Source organism: Perognathus longimembris, chromosome 2, assembly GCF_023159225.1.
Source record: "Perognathus longimembris pacificus isolate PPM17 chromosome 2, ASM2315922v1, whole genome shotgun sequence".
Lineage (NCBI taxonomy): Eukaryota > Metazoa > Chordata > Mammalia > Rodentia > Heteromyidae > Perognathus > Perognathus longimembris.
Window position 1 is genome coordinate 65,454,417 of NC_063162.1, and position 7,968 is coordinate 65,462,384.

The following is a 7,968-nucleotide window of genomic DNA, read 5'->3' on the forward strand; positions in this document are numbered from 1 at the left end:
TCAGGGACAGTGCGCAGGCCCAGAGTTCAAGCACATGACTGACAGAAAGGAAAGAAGGAAGGAAGGTAGGAAGGAAGGAAGGGAGAAAAAAAGGAGGAAAGAAAGGAAGGAAAGAAGGAAAAAAAGAGAAAGAAACAGGCTGGAACATGGGGCCAGAAGTACATGGCCACAAGAGTGGCTTTGCTAGTTCAATGGCTGGGACTTGGTTTTGGGAAAATAATAGAGTCATGAAAACATGGCATGCTCCATGGCTCCTAATCATCAGCCATCATCAAAACCATCCTCTTATCACCTGAAATAAGCCAGCAAGAGGTGGCTAAATGATTGGGTTCTTGGGTGGAAGAGGCTGGTTCTGAGGAGACTACCCAGCCCTGGTCCCTGCAGCTCTAGCTCCTCAGCCAGCCATCCTGATCTGGCTGCTGGTGGAGGTTCTTCTACCAATGGAGGAGCCAAGCAGATGGTTTTCCACACTGTTATATTTATTAACATTTAGTCCAGACTTAATTGACAATACTAAACGTGGGCTATTTAGACATTCACTTCCATTATTTGCAATGGCAATCTCAGCAAACAGTAGCGATTCCAAAGCTCTCTAGTGTGAAATTAAATTTGTTGGTTAATTAAATGGAAGAAGGTAGCAACTTCACTCGGCTTGTAGATTGTAGTTTTGGTGTGGCATTGAAGTTATTGATCTGTAAAATTACTCACCATATAGCCAAGTCAAAACAATAGGATAAATAAACTTAGCAACTTTTAGATGCTAGTAAGCACCAAAGTTTCCTGGAACAATGCTCTTACAGAATCAACACCATACCATAGTTACTAGCGGATGTTCTTGGTATACATGCATATTTTAATAACAAATTCCTCATTCATTTAGTGCTATGGGATTCACTGTAGTCTTCATCTGTCAGCCTGAACAGCATTTACCTTACTGATATTGCTTGTGGTGGAACATGTGGTTTCAATGCTATTATGACCCAAATAAAGGAATGTCTGTTAACCAGTTACTCCATCAGCTGCCTTCTAGCTCATTACATCCTATTAGTATTTATTTTCTATTACTTCATTATAATCTTTCAGTTACAGATTATAACAAAAACATCACAGAGAAAGAATATTTTGAGCCATTTGAGTGTTGCCTCCAGCATCTTGCTAGGACCACAATCCTCCCATTTATGCCTTTCCATAGGCCAAATGACAGATTGGTGGCTGGCTGCAAAAGACAATCATCCCCAAATGTCCATTAGGAAACCCAAAACCTCACAGGTTATGGTGCTGTCATACTATTTTTTTCATCTGCTAGTTGGCGAGGAATGAAAAAGTACTGGGTGAGAAAGCATCTGACCCTGCTTGGGGAGTGGAAATTGCATCTGGGCACCGACGGCTTGCTCACACTTGGAATCCTAGCTACTTACAAGGCTGAGATCAGAGGACTGTGATTCAAACCCTACTGGTCCATAAGGCTCTTATCTCCAAGGAAACAGCAAAAAGCCAGAATTCAAAGTGTGGCTCAAGTGCTAAAGCTCCAGCCCTGGGCAATAAAACCAAGCAAGAGTGCAAGGCCCTGAGTTCAAACTCCAGTATTGGCATACACAGCACAATTGCAGTTGTGATATTTGTAAAATCAGTTTGGCAGTAACATTGTTTCAAATATGATATCTCATATCTGGAAATGTGGGTGTGTTTATAAGTGTATGTAGTGAGGATTTTAATCTCAGGGCTGAAAGGATCTGTCCCGGCCATCCCAGGGGACCATGCAGAGATAATCACAGACAGGAGAAGGTGGTTCATAGGAGATTTATAGTTCTCATGGGAGAGGGAGCTACATGGCATTTGCACCTTATCCAGGTGGCAGCTTCTCTGTCTGGAGGTAAAGGGTAAGTAGGTAGGTAGTGAGTAGGAGTGGCTCATTAGGTATGGGTGGATCTGGGGGCTAGTGGGAGGAGCTGAGGACCTGAGGCTAGGGAAATGCTAACACTGACAATCTTTGGTATAGACTAAATTTTTGCTTCTCTGTTTTTCTCTCTTGTGCTCTCATAAACTCTTTAAGATCAAGGGACCAGAGTCATTTTGGAATGAGTGTGCAAATGTGGCTGCTGACTTCGATTTTCCTGGCCCAGGACTGGTATTTTGCTTTATAGCATGTGAAAGGAAAATTATCCCAGAAGAACCACAGACCATAGGCGAAGTCATGTAGAGCAAAACAGTTTATTGCCAGCAGGGTTGGCAAGGCCAAGTTCCCACAGAGGAAAGGAAAATGGCACCTGAACTCTCTCTCAGCGGGTCTTTATACGCTCAGGCAAGTAAGGTGGGAGGTGCTCCGCTTGCCCCTCAGGTATCATTGGCCAAGGGCGGAGTCACATTGCCAAGGACAGATCTTCTGTGGGGGCAGGGGAGGCATTCTACAAGCTTACATTCCCCCCTTTGTTGTTTACTATGGGCAGTAACAGGCAGGGGGTGTGGACAGAGGTCTTTTCTTCTGGATCTACTTCCTGCTGAAAGGGGGGGAGGCAGTCAGAAAAGAGAAAAAAGGGAGACCCGGTACTGTCCAAGTTGGCTGAGGTCATGGCTGTTATAGAGATATTATTCATCCGCTGTGGGATCCTCTGGGTCCTCAGTGACTGGAGGGAGGCTGGGTCCCAACGTTATCCATAGAGACAGGAGTCCAGTTGACTCGTAGGTGTATGAGGGTGGTTCAGATAGGTGTCATTTGACATGGTGGATATGGATCCAGTGTGGATGTCCCTGAACCTGTACAGCTGTAGGAGTAGAGAGTTACTGGATAAGGCCCTTCCTACTTTGCCGAAAGCTTGGTGGAACTTGATGTCTGTGGCAGGTAGTCCTTTGAAATGTACACCAGGTCCCCAGCCTTAATGGAGGGCTCAGAAGATGAGGAGGGCCTGGGGCTACATTGGTTAGCATACTTCCAAAGGAAAGTAAGCAGGTACTGAAGGAGGGAAGACAGCATTGGGGGGGGGGGAATCTGAGGCTTGAAACGGGGGGGGGGGGCAAAGGTAGGTGGCCATACATCACCTCAAAAGGACTTAGCATCAAAGGCCTTCTAGGTAGAACCCGCAGGCAGAGAAGGGCCAAGGGAAGGCTTTAAACAATCTAGCTCAAGGGACAGCTTGGTTAGAATCTGTTTGAGGGACCAGTTGGCACGTTCCACCTTCCCTGAGGACTGAGGGTGGTAGGGAATATGGAAGTGCCAGGAGATGTTTAGAGACTTGCCTAGGAGCTGGGTTACAGAGGAGACGAATTCCGGACCATTGTCCATCTGGATGGAGGCTGGCAGGCCAAAGCAGGGAATTATTTCCTGCAAAAGAAGCTGGGACACAGAGGAGGCTCTTTTGTTTGTGGTAGGAAATGCCTCTATCCATCCCGTGAAGGTGTCTACAAGAAGCAGCAAGTACTTGTACTTACGGATTGTTGGCATGTGGGTAAAATCAATTTCCCAATCTACCCCTGGGAGATTACCTCGAGCCTGATGGGTTAGAAAAGGAGGTGGGCACACACTGCTGTTGGGGTTTGCCTTTTGGCACACCTTACAGGTTTGTGAAAGCTGTGTGAGAAATTGTATATCGACCGGGGTTAAAGGGAGGCTCTGCTTAAGGAACTCCCTTAAGGTGCCTTAAGGTGTGAGAATGAAAAACATGGTGTAAGTATTTAAGGAGATCCTGTCTGGAAGGAGAGGTAGGACATTCTGTTCTTGGTAGGGTTAGTGCCCATTGTTTTGAGGACAAAGCAGCCCACTTGGCGGTCTCATCAGCCAGATTGTTTACTTCAGCTATAAAGGAGTTATCCGATCTGTGGGCTCTGCAGTGAACTATGCCAATGGCTGAGGGCAGAAAGGAGGCTTCTAAAAGCTTGTTAATGTAGGGGCCATTTATGACTGGGGTCCCCTTGGTTGTCAGGAGCCTACGTTCTTTCCAGATGGCTGTGTGAGAAAGGACAGTATAGAACGCATACTTAGAGTATGATTCAGGATGGAAGACACAGCCACTTTGTATCCACTGAAGCTGAGACTTTTACATTGTCCTGACCCTTTGCCCTCTTGATTGTTACTCATTTGTGTTCTCTTCTAGCTGTCGGTAAGGTTAAATGATATGATTTGACAGCACATGGATCTCATTCAGTCTACTGTTCTCTAAGTGTTACAGCAGAACTGTGGCAAGTATTTGTTGGTCAATTCTCAACAAGTTACAGGTAAGCTCTACTCCTATTGTTCTCCTGTTGCTTTAATTGGAAGTAAAAAGGGCTATTATATCCCTCTAAAACTCCATCTCCCAACTAACCAGCAAAGAGCCAGACTGGAAGCTTGGCTCAAGAGAACCAGCCAAATGCTGAAAGTGGCACTGTGGCACTAGCCTCAAGCAGAAGTGCTTAGGGATAGTGCCCAGGCCTTGAGTTCAAACCCATGAATGCCAACTGGGACAAGCTATCCAAGCAATGAGCACCTAGACCTTCAGGATGAGGTCAATCCTGACAATGAGGAATCATGGAGAGGAGTAAAAGGAGATAAAGTCTCATCTTAAATGGAGTCAATTTAAATTTGCCCTTTCAAAATTAATCAGAGCCCGGAGATCAGGAGGAATAGTTGTTTACCCACCTAATGTCCATACCTGTCCATTTTCCATCTGGACAGAAACTTGCACTCTTGCCTTTGTTACTTGCTATTTGTATGTGTGTGTGTGTGTGTGTGTGTGTGTGTACACACATACAAATATATGTATATATGCATACATATATACATATACATATATACACATATATGTATATTATATATATATATATATATTAGCCTGTCTATTTTCCATCTGGACAGAAACTTGCATTCTTGACTTTGTTACTATATATATGCCTCTGACTGGTTACTCCCAACCAGTCCACTATCCCTAAACACTCCCTTCTTGACCCCAGTCCAGTTATTCCTTCTTCCTTGTAATAGGTCACAATTGGGTTTATATTCCAAATGGAACTTTTCTGGCTTGTGGCCAGGGTGTGTTCTCCCATGTTGTTCATGTTAACTGGTCCTGTGAACTTGTCAGCCTTTTGCCTGACCTTTTCAAAAGTCTCTTTTAACAGGATAACATCCCTCAACCAGGACACCACCTGGGAACTTGCAGTTCAAGGCCATCCTCTTACTACACTGCTCTGCCCAGCGCAGATCTGGATCTTGAAGACCCCAGCCACAGTGACTCCTTGGTGAACCCAAGCTGCAGGAGATAGTCAGAGGAGACCATGACACCCATTGGCCCTGATAACCATTCTTGTGGAAATGATGAGGACTTTTACCAACTAAACTGTCAAAAAAATACTTCTTGGATGGTACCAGGCCAAATGATGAATCAGGGACCCCTGACTACTTTTCCCCTTTACAGTAGCTCCAGAAGAAACAACCTCCGCCCATACTCCTGGCCTGGTACCCCTCCTCTGTTATTAATAAACAAAAAATGGGGTAATGTTAGCATTTCCCTAGGCTCAGGTCCTCAGCTCCTCCCATCAGCCCCCAGATCCACCCATACCTAATGAGCCACTCCTACTCACTACCTACCTACTTCCCCTTTACCTCCAGAGAGAGAAGCTGCCACCTGGATAAGGTGCAGACACCATGTAGCTCCCTCTCCCGTGGGAACTATGGCCCCACTAATAAACCTCCTTATGAACCTTCTTATCCTGTCTGTGATTAGCTCCACATGGTCCCCTGGGATGGCCGGGACATATCCTTTCAGTCAGGATCAGATGTATACTTGACTTTTAGCATAGATGGACATAAAGAATAACACACTGGGTTTACATCATTGTACTTATACCACGTGCTGCATATTTGAACCTTTTGGAGTTTCTTTTAGACACATTTGATTGCACCCAAACATGATCAGTTTATGTTTAAAACCTGGTTTTTTTTTTCTTCTTCTTCTTTTGGCGGGGAGTCTGTTAAGTGGAGTCAGAATCACCTCCAGGCTGTTCACTGTGACTCCACCCACAGGCTGCAAGGATCAGTTTAACACAAGACTTAAAGTAAGCTAAAATAGTAGTCAAAAGCAAGTAATTTTGAAGCCACGATGCCTTTTTTTTTTTTTTTTTGCATATTTTACTGACAGACAGACAGACAGTTGTGCACAAGCTTTGGGGCGCACTTAGAATAAAAAAAAAAATTGTCCATGTAAGTTTTCTGGAATTCCAGTGGCAAAATGACATTATTTTGCCCATATTTTAGAACTTCGTGGTCAGTTAGAAAACAAAAACTTTTCCAGCAAACAAAAATTGTCACAGATTATACAGCAAGGAAACCCAGGAGATGGGAGACAGAACACAGACAAGTGGCAAGGCGTAATGGCTGCAAAGCTGGTCAGAGCCTTAGCAGGCTCACAGCAAGACACCTTCACCTTCAGCATTTGAATTGCAAGGCACATTTGAATTGCAAGGCCACAATTACAGAGTTCAGGGTGGGGGGCAGGGTTACAGGAAGCTTGAGTCTCCACATCCCAGCCCTGCCTGGAGGAATTTGGCATGCCCATTACCTGGGGGATGGGTGGGCTTCCGCCTCCAAGAGTATTTGGAACCTTGATGGAACCAAGATGGCACTTGCTAAAATCAATTCTATTGTCTATCACGTGGTCAGTGCTAGAGAAAACTTAAGATTTAGCCAACAACAAGCAGAATTTAACTGAATCTCTAAGCTTAACAAACATCAATAACAAGAACAGAAAACCTTTCTTTGTGTCTTTCAAAGCAGATGTTAAACCAACATTGGTACCTTTGGAAGCTAGTACTAGTCCATCCTATATCTCAGGCAGGCAGGCAAGCAGAGAGAGAGAGAGAGAGAGAGAGAGAGAGAGAGAGAGAGAGAGAGAGAGAGAGAGAGAGAGAGAGAATTCCATCTGCCCGAGCACTCGAAGTTATGTAAAATATCAGAGGTCCCATGAAGGGGCCACATGGAGTTCCAAATTTGTAAGATTGGGCTCAAACTTGAGCAGTTTTTCTGAAGCATTTTAGACTGTCCCCCACTTGATGAGTGACCAGCAGAGCTGAACTAGTGATAACCCACCAGCGTCCCAGTGGGGCTCTGTTCAGTTGACTCCAAAATGGAGTCGACTGAGGGAATAAACAGCTAATTGGAGTCATAATGAAAGAGGCTATACGAGCCCCCTTGAGTAGGAAGTTACCCAAGCCCCTCTCCCGCTGGGACACGAGGACAAACCCCCCATCCTGCCATCTATTGTCATCTGGACTTTGCAGTTATCTGAACTATTCAGCCTGCAAGCAGTCACCCAACCCCACCTTGAGGGGAACAAACAAAAGGCGCCAGCCTGTCCAAAAGGTCACTTCCACATTCCAAGAATCCTCGCACACATGCAGCTTGGCACATATCCCTTACCAGCCCAAATTAGGATTCCTTAAAATGATTGGTAAATGTATGTGACTCAGTGTAAAATGATTGGCTGCCTGCGTGCAGACCACGATGTGTTACTTTAACTGTATTGGTTACAAATGCGCGGGCTTTACCCTAACGGATAGTAGAGTCCTATATTAGGTCACCCTCAGAAAAGCTCGGGGCTCTCAGTTGTTGACTGGTTTACGGTCATGCTGTGAGCCCGAGCTTGCTCGAATAAACCCTTTGCTTTTGCATGAGAACGTCTCTTGGTGTCCTCCATTCCGTGGATGCGCTTCTCGACCCTTTCAATCACACCAATTGCTGATTCCTTGGACCTACCTAGCCCTGTGACTATTAGTCCCTGGGAGTGGGGCTCGGAACATTGCACCAAGATTTTTTCTTTTTTTCTCTGTGTGGCTCTGAAGCCTCGGCCCTGTGACCCTACGGAAAATTGGAAAATTGGATCCGAGCCCCCGGTTAAATGATCACTCACCCTGGTTGGAGGTTCAAATCTGTCGTTGTTGTGGTGGATGGAAGTAGAGCGCTCAGTCAGGAGAAGTTACCTCGGTGGTCCTCTGGGTGGATAA